Source organism: Pongo pygmaeus, chromosome 13 (genome assembly GCF_028885625.2).
Source record: "Pongo pygmaeus isolate AG05252 chromosome 13, NHGRI_mPonPyg2-v2.0_pri, whole genome shotgun sequence".
Lineage (NCBI taxonomy): Eukaryota > Metazoa > Chordata > Mammalia > Primates > Hominidae > Pongo > Pongo pygmaeus.
The window spans coordinates 85168249-85184882 of record NC_072386.2 but is presented as its reverse complement, the minus strand read 5'-3'; the positions used below and the strand labels follow the sequence as shown (position 1 = coordinate 85184882).

The window sequence follows — 16634 nt, the reverse complement described above, 5'->3', positions numbered from 1 at the left end:
TTCATAAAATATAATAAAAATAGATCACTAAAAAGAAAAAGAAAAAAACGCAAAAATGCATGCCCCAAATTTGTATTAGATTCAACATAAATATAATCAGGGCAAACTATAGCATAGAAATAAAGAAAAGTGGCCAGGTGCGGTGGCTCATGCCTGTAATCCCAGCATTTTGGGAGGCCGAGGCAGGCGGATCACGTGGTCAGGAGATCAAGACCATCCTGGCCAACATGGTGAAACCCCGTCTCTACTAAAACACAAAAAATTAGCCAGGCATGGTGGCGCATGCCTGTAGTCCCAGCTACTCGGGAGGCTGAGGCAGGGGAATCACTTGAACCTGGGAGGTAGAGGTTGCAGTGAGCCAAGGATCACGCCACTGCACTCATCAGCCTGGCGACAGAGCGAGACTCAGTCTAAAAAAAAAAAAAAAGAATTAATATTAACATTTCTAAATGAGTACCCTCTATTTCTGCACTTATTTCCTTGCAAACCAATTACTGTCTGTGGGTAGGCACTGGTTGGCGGGCTACTCATCAAGGAGCACAGCTCTAGAGGCCTTGAGGGCACCCCACTGGTCTGCTACCATACCCTCAACACACACCAAAAGTTTTGCTTCACATTGACTCCTCTCTTCTTTGTAATTCGACCCAATCAATGATCAACTTTTAAATTCTACTGCTTTAAATTCTTTTATCCAATCCTTCTCTGTATTGACTGCAACAACTGTGACCCAGCAGCTAAGACCACCCACTTCAACTATTACACAATCACCTTCTAAATAAGACTCCCTGTGTGGTCATCAGTGCTATTTTTGAATACTTCCAGTTCTTGCTACCCAGCCCCTCCCCGCAAACATAGAAGGTTTCTTGAACCCCATAACTGGTTACTGACATGTGACTGCGCTCTAGTGCTGAGTTGTAAATGGAAGTATGCGTGTCCCTTCCAGGCCTAGTGTTTAATCGCTAGTGCATAACCCTCTAGAGTGCTCTTCTCTGCCTCTCTTAAGGTAAACAAAATGTGACATGTTGGCTGCTCTATCAGCCTGGATCTCAGAATGACTGTGATGAGCAGAGTCCCCAGTTCAGCTGTGATGGAACAGCATGACCAAGAAATGCACCTTCTTTTTTGGGGGGCCGCAAAGATTTTGGAGTTGTTTTTAATTACTGCTAACTTAATCTATTCTGACTTATATAACCTGTCCAAGTCTCTCCTCTCTATAGAACCATACCACTAAGAGTAAGATTCCTGAAGCGCTAATTTAATGTCATGTCCCTGCTTTTAAAAAAAAGAAGGGGGAAGGCCTGGCGTAGTGGCTCACACCTGTAATCTCAACACTTTGGGAGGCCGAGACGGGCAGATCACGAGGTCAGGAGATCGAGACCATCCTGACTAACATGGTGAAACCCCGTCTCTACTAAAAATACAAAAATTAGCCGGGCATGTTGGCGGGCGCCTGTAGTCCCAGCTACTCGGGAGGCTGAGGTAGAAGAATGGCATGAACCTGGGAGGCGGAGCTTGCAGTGAGCCGAGATCGCACCACTGCACTCCAGCCTGGGCGACAGAGCAAGACTCCGTCTCAAAAAAATAAAAAAAAAAAAATAAAATAAAAATAAAAGGGGGAAAAAGGCCCTGAATGAATTTCCATGGTTTAAAGAAAAAATGCAAAATCCTTACCATTCGGAACTCTCACCAACCTATTTTTTCAACCTTATCCTATCAGACCAACCTTCTATTCCCTGAATTTGCCAGGCTCATTTCCAGCCACCACCCCACATCTACCCCAACCCAACAGAGAAACACTTTCTCACTCTCTCTCCTCCTGCCACCTCCCCCTCTTTAAGGTATCAATTCTATCCACTCTGTGAAACTTTCCTCAACAGCCCTACAACAGCTGATGTTTACTGAGCTCTTATTAAGTGCCAGCCTTTGTGCTAGGCCCTTTCAATGTATTAACTCATTTAGTCTTCACAGTAACTCTAATATGGGTACTACTATTATTAAACTCACATTACAAATAAGGAAACTAAAACACAGGAATTTTCCAGCTTGCTTAAGGTTACACAGTTCGTAACTGATGAAGCCAGATATGGACCCAGCAGCCTCTGAACCACTGCCCTCTACCGCTTCTACAACATTCTCATCTCTCCTTTCTCTGAGCTCCCATTATACTATGCTGAACTTTCTGGCATGTGATCTTGTGTCCCGCATGGCTGGTCACTTTCATGTGTGCAGGCATTATTTACTAAGCTAGACAGTAAACTCCAGGGGTGCAAGGAGCCACTTTACCATTCTTTCTATCACTCAATAAGAAAATGCTCCCAAAAGAATCACTTGTGTGATAAGCACAGTTCTGCTGGAAGGGGTATGCATTAATCATGTTTTTTATTTTCTATATTTTATGATGTTTTGACATCTTGGAGCCTTGCTAATCCTGGAGAAATTGCTCCTCCCAGGGCTAATTCCAAGAGATAGCAAAGAACTTGCCTGTGAGCATGCCTTTCATAGGCAAACCAACCAATCCACAGTCCACAACCACGTCCTTATCTAACTCTCATAGCCCAAGCAATATTGCCACTGTCCTACATCACCCCACAGCCAGGTACTACACAACCAGGGACCACCCCTACAGCCCTCCAAAATTATTCAAACTAGCCAATCCTTCAACTGCTCAGCCTGCTTGCCTTGCCTTTCCCACAGAAACCCCAATAAAAGCTCCTGCCCATGCTTCCCCCAACTCTTTCTGCCTCCTGACCAATCCCGGTGCTTCCTCATATGGCCCTGTGTCATATGAGGGCGTGATGCACCCCCTACTTTTGGGAACTATAATAATAAACTCTTCTTTCAAAAGCAGCTTGTTTCTGTGTCTGTCATCTTGCCATACCTGATTAGAACAAATCTGAGGTACCTTTTAAAACAGGGCATCAACTTATCTAGAAGTCCTTGGCAATGCAAACTCCACCCTCAAGATGGGGAGGGCTCTCGTGGTTCTTTCCTGATTTCCTCAGTCTCCACTAGTGGTAGAAAGGAGGGGTTTCAGGGGGTAGAAGAACAGTCCAACCAATAGAATAGGTCTGGTGAACTTCATGCCTGGCCTAACAAGGATAGACGCCTAGTCTGGCTTCTAGTTACATCTTAGCGGTTACTATTTAGCAGTGGACTGATAACTACAATTGTAAACACTCCAAATCTTTTTTTTTTTTTTTTTTTTGAGATGAAGTCTCACTCTTGTCCCCCAGGCTGGAGTGCAATGGCGCGATCTCAGCTCACTGCAACTTCCACCTCCTGGTTCAAGCAATTCGCCTGCCTCAGCCTCCCAAGTAGCTGGGATTACAGGCGTCTGCCACCACGCCTGGCTAATTTTTGTATTTTTAGTAGAGACGGGGTTTCACCATGTTGGTCAGGCTGGTCTCGAACTCCTGATATCAGGTGATCCACCCGCCTCAGCCTCCCAACGTGCTGGGATTACAGGTGTGAGCCACAGGGCCCAGCCAACACTCCAAATCTTTAAACTGCCCTAATCTTTAACCAAATCTTTAAATTGCCCTTTATTTTTCCATAAGGATTAGTAAGAAAATCCTTAACCCCAAAAGGGTCTGAAAACAACCACCAGGACAACAAGGAAAGTTGGGAGCTAAGGAAAGTACAGCCACGCTGCAGCCAACCTTGGGAAATACAGAATTCCAGGAGATGGGTGGGTAGAGGCAGCTCTGAGAGGAGAGGAAGCCAGATGAGCCCTGCAAGCTGGCTTCTGGAGGAGAGCAGTTAGAATCTGACCTGGACTTGAGACGCAGTTTCGGTCATGAGTGGCCCAGGAGCTTTCCTAGCATTCTTGCTCCTAGACTGACCAGTATGAATTCATGCTCAATAGACACTTTCTGAATAGATATTTCAATCATACAAAACTGAATGTAGTTTTATTATTCATGGGGATTTAGTTACAGTTCACTTTGTCCTTATCATTAATTTAAAATATTCTTCTCGAGGGGCACAGCGGCTCATGCCTGTAATCCAGCACTTTGGGAGGCTGAGGCGGGCGGATCACGAGGTCAGGAGATGGAGACCATCCTGGCTAACACGGTGAAACCCCGTCTCTACTAAAAATACAAAAAAATTAGCCAAGCATGGTGGCAGGCACCTGTAGTCCCAGCTACTCGGGAGGCTGAGGCAGCAGAATGGTGTGAACCCGGAGGGCAGAACTTGCAGTGAGCGGAGACTGTGCTACTGCACTCCGCGTGGGCAACAGAGCGAGACTCCATCTCAAAAAAAAAAAAATTTTTTTTCTCTTGTCCTTTTCTGTATCTCCTGTAGCATAGGTGGTACAAAACTGTTCACAGTGCTCTGATGTTCTAGTGTTCCTATGGATTATCTACACATTTAGCCATGCTCCTCTGAAAACCGCCAGAGAACTCCCACTACACAAACACTTCATGTCAGAGGCCAGGAACAAGGCAGGGACATATTCAGACAGTGGAAGGCCAGGAGAATCCCATTCACCCAAAACTTCCCTAGGTGTTGTCCTGAGCCGGCAACAGGAACCTGGAATGCCTTAGAGAAACCAGGTGAATCAGAGTCTTTCTCCTTTGGGAATTCAGTGAATTCAGAACTCTTCTATTCAGAAACCTTCGAGAAGGCCCTTGACCTTCAGACACTCGTATTAACAAGTAGCAACTGCACCAAACATCTATTGGCTGCTTGCTATGAGGCAGGCTAGGTACATGAAGCACATTATTGCATTAAATCCTCACTACCCATTGAGGTATGTACTGTCATCTCCATCTTACAGATGAGTAAACTGAGGCCCACAGAAGTTAAGATACTTTCCTGGGTTTACAAAGTTATGAGATGGCAGAGGTGAGATTCCCCTGGTTTGGCTCCAGACCCTGAACTCTCAGCATTACACTCTACTGCCTGAAACCCAGTCCAAGCCTAGATCAAAAATGGCCGTTTAAAGCACAGAGCAGTACATTCCATCCTAAGCTGAACCATAAGCTGAACCAGACAGGCAAAAGTGAAACAGGCCAGGAACTCCCTATATCCCCAACCAAATATGGATATTCACCACAACCAGAGACTTCTCCCTCACTCTTAAGCACACCACATCTTGTTGCTTATTGGCATGGCAAGTTATACATATTGCAGTTTATATTTTAAGAAGTGACTAAACTTTACACATTATACCAAATGGAAGGTATATTTTAATCCTGATCTAATAAAACTTAGCTATATAAAATTGTATTATATCAAACAGCACTTTACATATTTATACACTGTTGTTAAGGCTAAAATAATGCATTAACGCTGATGCAATAATTTAACATTCCATATATCCTGAACAGGCAAAATACAATCCAGAAACCATTCTTACCACCAGACACTGGACTAGATATTCTAGGAACTGAAAGATAGTGGAAAGGTACGTAAGAATGAAAAACTGGGCTGGGCACAGTGGCTCACACCTGTAATCCCAGCACTTTGGGAGGCCAAGGCCAGAGAATTGCTCAAGGCCAGGAGTTTGAAACCAGCCTCGTCAATATAGCAAGACCCCCATCTCTACAAAAGAAAAATTTTTAAATTAACCGGACATGGTGGCATGTGCTTGTACTCTCAGCTACTCAGGAGGCTGAGGCAAAGGATCGCTTGAGCCCAGGAGTTTGAGCCTGCACTCCAGCCAGGATGGCAGAGCAAGACTCTGTCTAAAAAAAAAAAAAAAAAGAAGAAGAAAGAAACATTAGAAAAAATCTCCATGTTTTTGGCCTACTTATAACCCAACAAAATTAACAGCCTGTTGACATATTCTTTCACTCCAGTTTCTCCCCACTACTACCCAAAGGAAGAATAAGATTTCTCTAGACAAGCTCTGAATGGCTGGGAGGGGTGTCATTGCCTGAGTAGTCTCTTTAACAACTGAACAACCTCCATTCTTTCAGCCAACTCTCACATGACACAGTTTCTAAACCCTTCATAATCCTAGTCACATGCAAGTTCAGTCACTGTCCCCACTACAGAACGGTGGGCCCAGATTTTGAGTACCACGGTTGAAACAAGGTATGAGGAGAGCAGATGCAAAAAGAAAGGACCTTAATTCCATGAAGTGCTTTGCGCACTGTGGGCCCAAGGTTAAGTACTATTAAACACTTTTATGGATATCATTCAATTAATGTAGCCTTTAAAAATAAAAAGAATTGGTTAAATATTTAAAGATGAAGGTGGTATCAGACCACCCAGTGATTTTTGTCATGCTGGGATAAAAATTCGCAAAACATTTTAAACTCTATTAGAACTAATATAATTTATTACTGTCCATAAATATTTATGTGCTGGAAAGAGGATCTAGATTAATAGAGTTGAGTTACAGGGTTCAGTAGAGTAAAAATGAAGAGATTGGAAAAGAAAAGAAAATACAGACAAAAATACCAGCTTTTTCAGTAAGAGTTCCTCCTCCAGAAATGCTAAAGAATACTATTTTTAATAGAAACTATTTTGAAACATAGTCCTTAAACAAGTCATGTAAAAAGATTTTTTTCAATATCAAATGTTCTGTTATGGAGAAAAAGTAGCTGCTCTAGCTCTTAGAAGAATGTATTTCACTAACCCAAAGAAATTACAGATACAGACTCCTCAAATCCATGAACAGAAGGGACTCTAAATCCAGTCCCCACTTCCTATAGGAATCCCCTCTAAGACACTCTGCAGAATTAGCCAGTGACGATTTGAAAAGGCCCAGATATAGTTAATATTGTTTTAAAAAACATACGCACAGCAAAACAACCAAATGACCATCAACTGATGAATGGATCAACAAAATGTCCATCCACACAGAGGAATATTATTCAGCTGTAAAAAGGAATGAAGTACTGAAGTACCAACATGCCACAACCTGGATGAACCTTGAGAACACCGTGAGACATGAAAGAAGGAAGATACGAAAGGCCACATATTCTATGATTACATTTACATGAAATGTCCAGAATAGGCAAATCCACAGGGACAGAAAGTAGTTGCCAGGGACTGGGATAAAGAGAGAATGAGGAGTCACTGCCAATCAGTACAGGGATTCCTTGAGGAATGATGGAAATATCCTAAAATTATACAGTGGTGATGGTTGCACAATTCTGTAAATATACTAAAAATCAATAAATTACATTCTTTTAAAGAGTGAATTTTGTGGCATGTGAATTATATCTCAATAAAGCTGTTACTTTAAAATCACTCTCCTTGGAAATTTAGCACAGTGTTTCTCAAAATATAGTCTGAGAACCACAAGCCCAATAAACAACGTTGCCAGTTGGGGATGGGCTGGTGTGAGTGGTGCCTGTTAAAAATGCAGATTCTTGGCCGGGCACAGTGGCTCACACCTGTAATCCCAGCACTTTGGGAGGCCAAGGCGGGTGGATCTCGAGGTCAGGAGATAGAGACCATCCTGGCTAACATGGTGAAACCCCATCTCTACTAAAAATACAAAAAATTAGCCAGGCATGGTGGTGGGCACCTGTAGTCCCAGCTACTTGGGAGGCTGAGGCAGGACAATGGCGTGAACCCAGGAGGTAGAGCTTGCAATGAGCCAAGATCGCACTACTGCACTCCAGCCTGGGTGACAGAGCAAGACTCCGTCTCAAAAAAAAAAAAAAAAATGCAGATTCTTGGACATGCAAGGATAGCAGCCAATAATCTACATTTTACACAGGATATCAAGATAATTTTTATGTATCTAGTGTTTCTGAACCAAGGAGCTACTTAAACCAACTCTTGCCATCACAAAGCCATGAAAACAAAATTTCACTGGTCAATGCATATATAAATATTAATACAATCAAGGAATAAATATTTAAAATGAAAAAGGAGGCAAGGTGAAAAGCTCTCTTGTATTAATCTGGCAGAATTTAGATTCCAGGCCAGGGTGAATTGTAGCCACAAATGGGGGTATTCCCCACCTACAGGAATAATGTTGCATGTTACTGGTATCTATACCTGAAGCTGTTTTTTCCGTCCTTCAACTTGAAACAGCATTCCCTGCCATCCCTATATAAACATCAAAAGATGTTCTAACATATAATGAAGTTTTCACTCATTCTTTCCCAATATTTTGACTTTCCCACTACAATTAGGTTGAAATGGCTGGGCCAGTGGTTCAAACACAGACTACTGGGCTCTAAGAATCTGCATTTCTAACAAGTTCCAATATTAATATGCTGGTCCAGAGACCAAACTTTGAGAACAGGCTTAATCTAACTCTGGTCTCCTCCCAACCAGTACTATTTAAAATCCACTGTAGAGCTGAATGATGCTAAAAATGGCTGCATCTGGCAAATTCTCTGGCCACTTACTGCAGGGCTTCCTGTGTAGGACTCTTGCTGTTAAGTATATTGAGGAAATTCTCATTATTGAAAACTTGTATATGGGTGATAAGCAGGCCTTTTCTTGGCAACTCCAAGTATAAGCAGGCTTCCTTATCCCTCCCCCAATTGCTGGCCTCTGTCTGACCTTACAACCCCCACTTCCTACACTGCACCAACCATCTTTCTGTCCTTCTCTGTAGGACACTGTACGTCCTACAACAGGAAAAACTGTAGGAAGGGCAAGAGGTCCCTCTGTTCTTGTCTTAGGCAACTACACTTCCTTCAGCCAGAAAGCAAGACAAGCTCCTCCACCCTAGGATTTATTTGGTGATCATGTCCCCGGCTCTACAGCTGTGCAGATGAACTTGGCGGGGAGCACTGTATCCAGGGGCAAAATAAGTTCAAGTATAAACTCAGAGGATTGCCAAGGCCAGTAAATAAATCAATCAATAAAAATAAATAAATAAAAGGCATTCAGATCTCAATATTTATATTCTAGTTCTTTGTGGGAATAAATATAGAACACAGATTTCTCCATTCAGAGGAAGATCCAGACTTTACACACTGCAAATGGGTGCCCCTTTCTCTCTAAATGGTTTTGAATCCACCTCATCAAGGTTTAAAATACACTCCCAGCACCAGATTCTATATGGTAAACTGAACACGTATTCAGTTCATCCTTGCCAAGACAAAATATTTCAACAAATTCCTGGAAACTGAAAAGCACCTGGGATTAAGGTAAGAAAATGCATTTGGTATAGCTTAAATATCTTTAGATCTTCAGGAGCTCAATCATCTTTTAAATTTAAACAGGCAACTGACACTTAATTCATACGTCATACTGAAATGAATTAGGAAGTTTTAAAGGTAAGGTTCAACAGTTTATTTTCCTTTGAGATTCCATTTCTTATAAAGGCTAAGGTATATATGCTGAAGAAAAAAGTGTAAACCTAGAGAACAAATACAGAACTACACCAATACAGAAGGAACCTAAGGGTATGTTTAAAGGGCTTGCCATGAGCTGGTTACATGGTGCAAATACTACATAACATTTCACCATGTGGTGTAAAAAATAGGAATTTCTAAAACCATCATAAGAAAATGACTAGGCCAGATGCAGTGGCTCACACTTGTAATCCCCGCACTTTGAAGGTCAAGGCAGGTGGATCACTGGAGCCCAAGGGTTCAAGATCAGCCTGAGCAACAGGGCGAAATGTCATCTCTAAAGAAAATACAAAAAATTAGCTGAGCATGGTGGTGCGCACCTGTAGTCCCAGATACCCAGGAGGCTGAGGCAGGAGGATCGCTTGAGCCTGGGAGATTAAGCTTGCAATGAGTTGTGATCATGCCACTGCACTCCAGCCTGGGCAACAGAGTGAGACACTGTCTCAAAAAAAAAAAAAAAAAAGAAAGAAAATGATTAAACACAGCATATACAGTAACCATGATATTTCCAGAACCTGAAAATACTCTCTTATTAGAAAAGATGTTATGCCACGTTCCAAAACAAAAAAAGATTTGTTAAAAACTAACAGTCAAAGTCCTTGGGCATCCACTTGCTCAAACATGACCACTGATGGATCTTGATTTGGCCAAGATTGCAGACAGCACAGAGACTGCTGCAGACAGCACACAAACAGATCTGTGCTATCTGCCACTAGAGAGCAACTGCTAGAATGTAATGCTGCTGCTTTTTAAACTGTTAAGTTATTTGATAAAACATAGTCTTCTGTCATGCTCTTGGGTTTATATTCTGTATTTAGTATAAATGTCCATTTTCATGGTCTGGAGAGAACAACCCATTTCTCCTTTGATGTGCCAGATCCTAAACACCAAAACAAATCAGGTCCGTACGAAATCCTAGTCATCACTCTTTCTTGAGGTCATATCTTTTTCTTAGAAATTCTCATATTTAAGTATGTGAATAAGGTAATAAAATATCATTATTAAACACCAATAGGGAATTTACTGCCTATCATAGGAAATTCCTTGGTAGAAGACACTTCTTACACCCTATGAAATAGACCAGATTCATGAAAAATTTGTATGAGAATCAAGTTAAAACTCCAAGGCTTTTAATGCCACCTACTTAGTGTTTTTCAGTGACAAGACTAATGATATAACAACAAAACCTACATCAGCTTGTATCTGTGGATAAGACAGTTGTGTGTTTTTAATGCTTTGTAAAAGAGATGGGAGTTAGTACCCATTCTTTCTTGATGAATAATGTAGGTTACACTCATAAAGATAAGGTAAAAAAAAAAAAAAAAAGTTGACTGAAGGCATGGATTGTCAAACATGGGGAGAATATTAAAAGGCATATTCTAGAAGTTGCTTACATCCTCTATTGAGTACACTGTAATTAGTTCCCAATTAACATTGTACATATGTATATGTTAAAAACGATTATGGAACAATAAAAAGTAATAGAGAACAGGCTGGGTGGGGTGGCTCACACCTGTAATCCTAGCACTTTGGGAGGCTGAGGTGGGCAGATCACTTGAGGTCAGGAGTTCAAAACCAGCCTGGCCAACATGGTGAAACCCCACCTCTACTAAAAATACAAAAATTAGCCTGGTGTGGTGCCAGTCGCCTGTAATCCCAGCTACTTGGGAGGCTGAGGCAGGAGAATTGCTAGAACCAGGGAGGTGGAGGATGCGGTTAGCAAAGATCACGCCATTGCACTCCAGCTTGGGCAACAAGAGCAAAACTCCATCTCAAAAAAAAAAGAAAAAAGGCAAAAGAGAACAGACTAGGGCAAAAAGGCAGGGGGGAGAAAAACCTTCTAAGAGTTGTAAAATTTAAAGATATGTTGACATTTCTTTTACCAACAAGAGACTTTATAATCAGACGCCCAAATGCAAAAGAACTGCTCTAAAAGTATATCACATAGCACAGAAACCAGGGCTTTTTGGAGGCCTAGCAAAAAGATGACAAAATCAAATCAAGAGAATACCCAAGAACTATTCACCTAAAAAGTACTATTAAAAAAAACAAGTTGGGCCGGGCACAGTGGCTCACGCCTATAATCCCAGCACTTTGGGAGGCTGAGGCAGGCGGATCACGAGGTCAGGAGATCGAGACCATCCTGGCTAACACAGTGAAACCCCGTCTCTACTAAAAATACAAAACCTAGCCGGGCATGGTGGCGGGCGCCTGTAGTCCCAGCTACTCGGGAGGCTGAGGCAGGTGAATGGCGTGAACCCGGGAGGCGGAGCTTGCAGTGAGCCGAGATTGTGCCACTGCATTCCAGCCTGGGTGACACAGCGAGACTCCATCTCAAAAAAAAAAAAAAAAAAAAAAAACCAAGTTGGAGAAGTCTCTTGACTTGTTAAAACACTACAAGAGAGAAGTAAAAGTTGGGGGAAATGATTATGCTAGAAAAGAGCTGAGAAGCACTTACCGGGCGGAGTGAGAAAACAAGCATCCAGAAAGCCTTAGTCCTGGTGTCATTTCAGAAACTCTGAGGCTGTCCCGCTGCTGCTTTTCCAACTTGCTCCCTAACCACAGGTAACATTATCTCCATTTCTTCGCTCTCAAAATGACCTACTCAGCGCCAACAACCTTTGCCTTCACCACACTTAGCAAATTAATCGTCTTTTTTTTCTTTAACATTACAAGACATGCTTTACTTAGCATATAAATTTCTCAGTGTACATAAAATAAAATAGTATAATTATATTAAACAACCAGTCAGAATTACAACCACTGACCCAACTATGTCCTAGTTCTTCATAACCACTGTGATGATGACTACACAATCCTGAGAAAACCTGCAGCAGAAACTAAGGTTGAAAACTAGTTTCTGAATACGTCTGAGCTACGCCTCTTATTTAGGCAACTATTTCATCCTTTTTGCTGTTTTTTAAAAACAATTTTTACTTGTAGAAAAAGTGTTCCTTCTCATTCTGTCCGAAGATAGAAAGAGAGATCCTATATTTTGCCATTTGGTATAAATCTCAATGTAAAATAGAGGTTTATTCTCAAATAGCATGTAAGTTACACGCTTTATGAGTCAAGAAATAAAAAACATCACTTTTCAAAAGAATTACTCAACAGAATTAATGGAGGTCAGGCTGAACAATGGTCACTACGCCTGGAAGTGGAAATCATCACTGTTGTTAGGAAACAGGTCTGGATGTCATTTTTTCTTCACTCTCAAGGAAATGCATAATGATCTCTGATATTAATCTGTTTATAAAATTTATACTAGACAGAAGAAGACCAATGGTCCATTCTTGACTTTCTTTTTTTTCTTTTTGAGATGGAGTCTCGCTCTGTCTCCCAGGCTGGAGTGCAGTGGCGCGATCTTGGCTCACTGCAAGCTCCGCCTCCCGGGTTCACGCCATTCTCCTGCCTCAGCCTCCCGAGTAGCTGGGACTATAGGCGCCCGCCATGAAGCCCAGCTAATTTTTTGTATTTTCAGTAGAGATGGGGTTTCATTGCGTTAGCCAGGATGGTCTTGATCTCCCAACCTCGTGATCTACCCGCCTGGGCCTCCCAAAGTGCTGGGATTACAGGCGTGAGCCACTGTGCCCGGCCCAGACATCTTCATTATGTGGAAGAGCTCCACCTCTGACATAATTTCAATAGTCTAACCTCCAGGCACAGCCTCACAGTCTTCCTATTCTTTCTCTTGCTTACTTGCCAGCTCTTTCTTCTTTCATTGAGACTCCAGTCCCTTAGCTTTAACATTTTCTCCAATCCATCTGCTTCCTCTTACTCTATGGCAGTGGTTCTCAACTGGGGCTGATTTTGCCCCTCAGAAGACATTTGGCAACGTCTTGAGACATTTTTGATTATCACACTGGAAAGGTCTGCTACAGGCATCTAATAGGCAGAGACCAGAGATACTGCTAACATCCTACAATGCACAGGACAGCCCCCCACAGCAGAGAATTATAAATGTTTCAGAAGTAGAGACTCCCTGCTCTATGGTCTTCTTTTCTTTCTTTTTTTTTTTTTTAAGACAGGGTCTCATCGCTGTGTCTCCCAGGCTGGAGTGCAGTGGCGCCACCACAGCTCACTGCAGCCTCGACCTGCTGGGCTCAAGCAATCCTTCCATCTCAGCCTCCCCCAAGTACCTGAGACTACAGGCATATGCCATCACGCCTGGCTAATTTTTCTATTTTTTGTAGAGGCAGGATTTCATCATGTTGCCCAGGCTGGTCTTGAACTCCTGGGCTAAAGGGATCCTCCTGCCTTGGGCTCCCCAGGTGCTGGGATGAGTGAGCCACAGTGCCCCCAGCCTCTATGGACATCTTTAGAATAACATAGTTCATTTCTTCAAACACTCTTGGAACATTTTAACCTCAAGTCTCTTGCTCCTTTATCCTTCTGACAGAAGGTTTATAAAACCAAACCTTTAAGCAATGGAATCATCCACCTTCTCTACTTCTAAACTACTAAGCTCAACAAAAGCAGAATAAATATCACAATCACAAGAATATCTGACTCTAGATATTCATAGACTCCAACTTCGGTGGGACACCAACATTCCTGGACAGGCAACCCTTCATGTTTCTCTCTAGTCTCCCCATCAAACCCTGTCATTTTCCCTCAGTGATTATTCTAAACTTCTACCAACTTTCCTCAATCCCTATCCGAACAAATCAACGCAATGTCAGCAAATTCACCTGCTGCACTTAAGAACTTTTGCTCCATCACACAAGAACTTCCACACATTTCTTCCTCATCCCACACACTCACCCACATCTGTGCCCACCCTTCTCCCCATCCCTCCCAGGAGAGTGGAAGAAGTGTCCCTCGTGCCCCGCATAGCCTGAAGGTGGCCTCTGCTCTGGAGATCGTCTTTTGGTGGCCTCTGGGACCTTGCTTCATCAATCATCCAGCCCTCTAAATCCTTGACCTCAGCATCTTCCTGTTTCCAAGCCCTTTCCACCTCAGAAATGTGAATGTTCCAGTCTCTTCTTAGGAAAAACCCACAAACGAACAAAACCCTCCCTTAAGTCCACATCTCCCTCTAACTCTTCTTTATTTCCTCACAGCCAAATTCCTTAGAAGAACTGTCCTCAACCGGGCACAGTGAGGTCAAAAATCTACTCGGCATCCTGAGTGTTTAAGAAGGCAAGAAATTGTGTAGTACATTTTTAAAATTTCCATCTCAAAGAGTCAATATAATTTTCATTTCTAAAGAAGTAAAGCTCTCAACTGTAAAATTACCCATTTCCTGAGGACTCCAAACAGCAGGGTTTTACTGCACAATTTTGTTTGCCATTTATCTCATTCTTAAAGATAAGGATGGTGTGTGTGTATGTGTGTGTGTGTGCGTGTGTGTGTGCGTGCGCGCGCGCAGGAAGGATCACAAATTAAGCTTTCCAGGTGTTTTAACTCCAGGAATATGGGAACTTAATACAGTATTAAAGATATTAAAAAGTGTTAAATCATTTATGTCGGTGAACAAACTCATAAAATTGTGTGCAACTATTGTAAAAAGCCTAAAATTTGAGCATTAGTAGAGTCCTTTAAGAAAAGTGCAGGCTTTGAAGTCATATTCAGACCTGAATTTAAATCTTGGTTTTGCCATTTAGTTAACTGTGAATTTTTAGCAAGTCAATTTCATATAACCGAAACTCAATTTCCTTCTCTATAAATTGGGGGTAATAATTCCTAACTCACAAGGTGGTTGTATGAAGTAAGGAGAAAACATATGCAAAGTGTTGAACACAGTCCCTGGGATAAAGCAGATGGGCCAACAGTAAGCAACTATTATTATACCCTAACTTTATTCTACTTTGTCCCCCAAATATTGGAAGAATCTAATCTTCCCAATTAGCAAGTCATTGGAAGGCTTCCCAGAATTATACGAAGCACAATATACACTATTCAAAAATGGAATAGACTAAAAGTATTTAAAAAATACAAAACCAAACAATCAATGAGATCAAGGATTTCAGAATTCTGCTTCTCATCCCATATACTCAGCATCTATTCTGTCTGGTTTTGTAATAACCCATATTATTTCTTTATCAACCATATGAACCCTATTGTTGTTTTTTTGCGATCTAAACATCCCTAGCGGGTTGTATTACTTTTTTTGAGGGCTACCTTTGCAAGGGTAATTGTCATCATTGCACGAAAACCAAAAAGAAATCCAGGTACAAGGGGCATTTTATGCAATGCTATTAACTGTTCCATGCATCTCAACAGGGGATTGGATCCTAAGTGGATCTTTTATTATCACAATAGATAATCATAATCACATTACTGTGCCACCCCCTCCCCGCCCATGCATGCGTTAATGAACAAAACTCCAGACTAACAGTATGAATGTTCTATAGGGACACCAAAACTCAAAATGCGGTGCTCTCAGTAAAGATCCTCCGGGGGAAGAAGAGGCGGATGGGTTTCACTGCAAGTGGAAATGAATCGAATCCAAACTGTTCTGCCTACTTAAGACTGGAGATGAGCCCTGTGGTGCTAGAAGCCGAGACCGGCAGATGACCGAGGGCCCGGAGGGAAGACACGAAGGAGGAGGCACTCAGAGGCTGAGAAAGGTCTGTGCCGCCGGGAAGAAGACAGCCAGAGCCCGTGGCCACCTCTACAGCTGAGGTGGTAAGATGTAACCGCTCCGCCCAGTCCCCAGGATGGGTTTAAGCCCCAGGAGTCTGGGAGAACTGACGAGGGGATGCGGGTCCTCGCTGGTCGAGCAAAAGTGAGGGTAAGGAAGGGTTCCCCGTCGCCTTCAGAACGGAATGGTGCTGTCCCCGCCGCCACCCCGACGCCGGAGGAGAGGAAGGCAGGGACCCAACAGGGAGCGAACAGGTTACCTGTCTCAGCCGCGTCCCACGGGTCACCACTTCCGCAGACTCGGGGTTACTACGGGCTACACCGGCACGCGCCAGGTGACGTCATCCACACGCGCCCGGGGCCGCATTCTGCTTGGCCCGCCTTCCGCTATGCCCGCCCCCTTAGGATGAGGGGGCGGGACCGCCCGGGGGAGATCTGCGCAGGCGCGGAGCTGCCGCAGTCGTAGGAGGGAGCGAGCAGCTTGGCTGGCTAGGGCTCGTAGAGTTGCCCTGGTACCCTACTATACCTAATTGCAAAATCTTTATGACACTTAAGAAAAAAATCACCAGCTTGGGCAACCTGGGGAGGCCCCGTCTCTACAAAAAAATTAAAAAATTAGCCGAGTGTGGTGGCGCACACCTGTGGTCCAGCTACTATGGAGGCTGAGGCAGGAGGATTGCTTAGGTCCAGGAGTTCGAGGCTGCAGTGAGCTATGAACGTGCCACTACACTCCAGCCTGGGCCACAGAGCAAGACCCTGTTTCAAATAAAA

General features: G+C 43.0%; 1 protein-coding gene across 14 annotated transcripts in view; it reads right to left on the bottom strand.

Moving 5' to 3' along the window:
- AOPEP (aminopeptidase O (putative)) overlaps positions 1-16271 on the bottom strand; it is a 430010-nt gene extending 413739 nt beyond the window's left edge. For all 14 annotated transcript variants that reach the window (XM_054502563.2, XM_063649702.1, XM_063649703.1 and 11 more), the window contains exon 1: positions 16124-16271. The gene's annotated coding sequence lies outside the window, so the exon portion shown is untranslated. The remainder of the gene's footprint in view (positions 1-16123) is intronic.
- Positions 16272-16634: the final 363 nt, after the last annotated feature.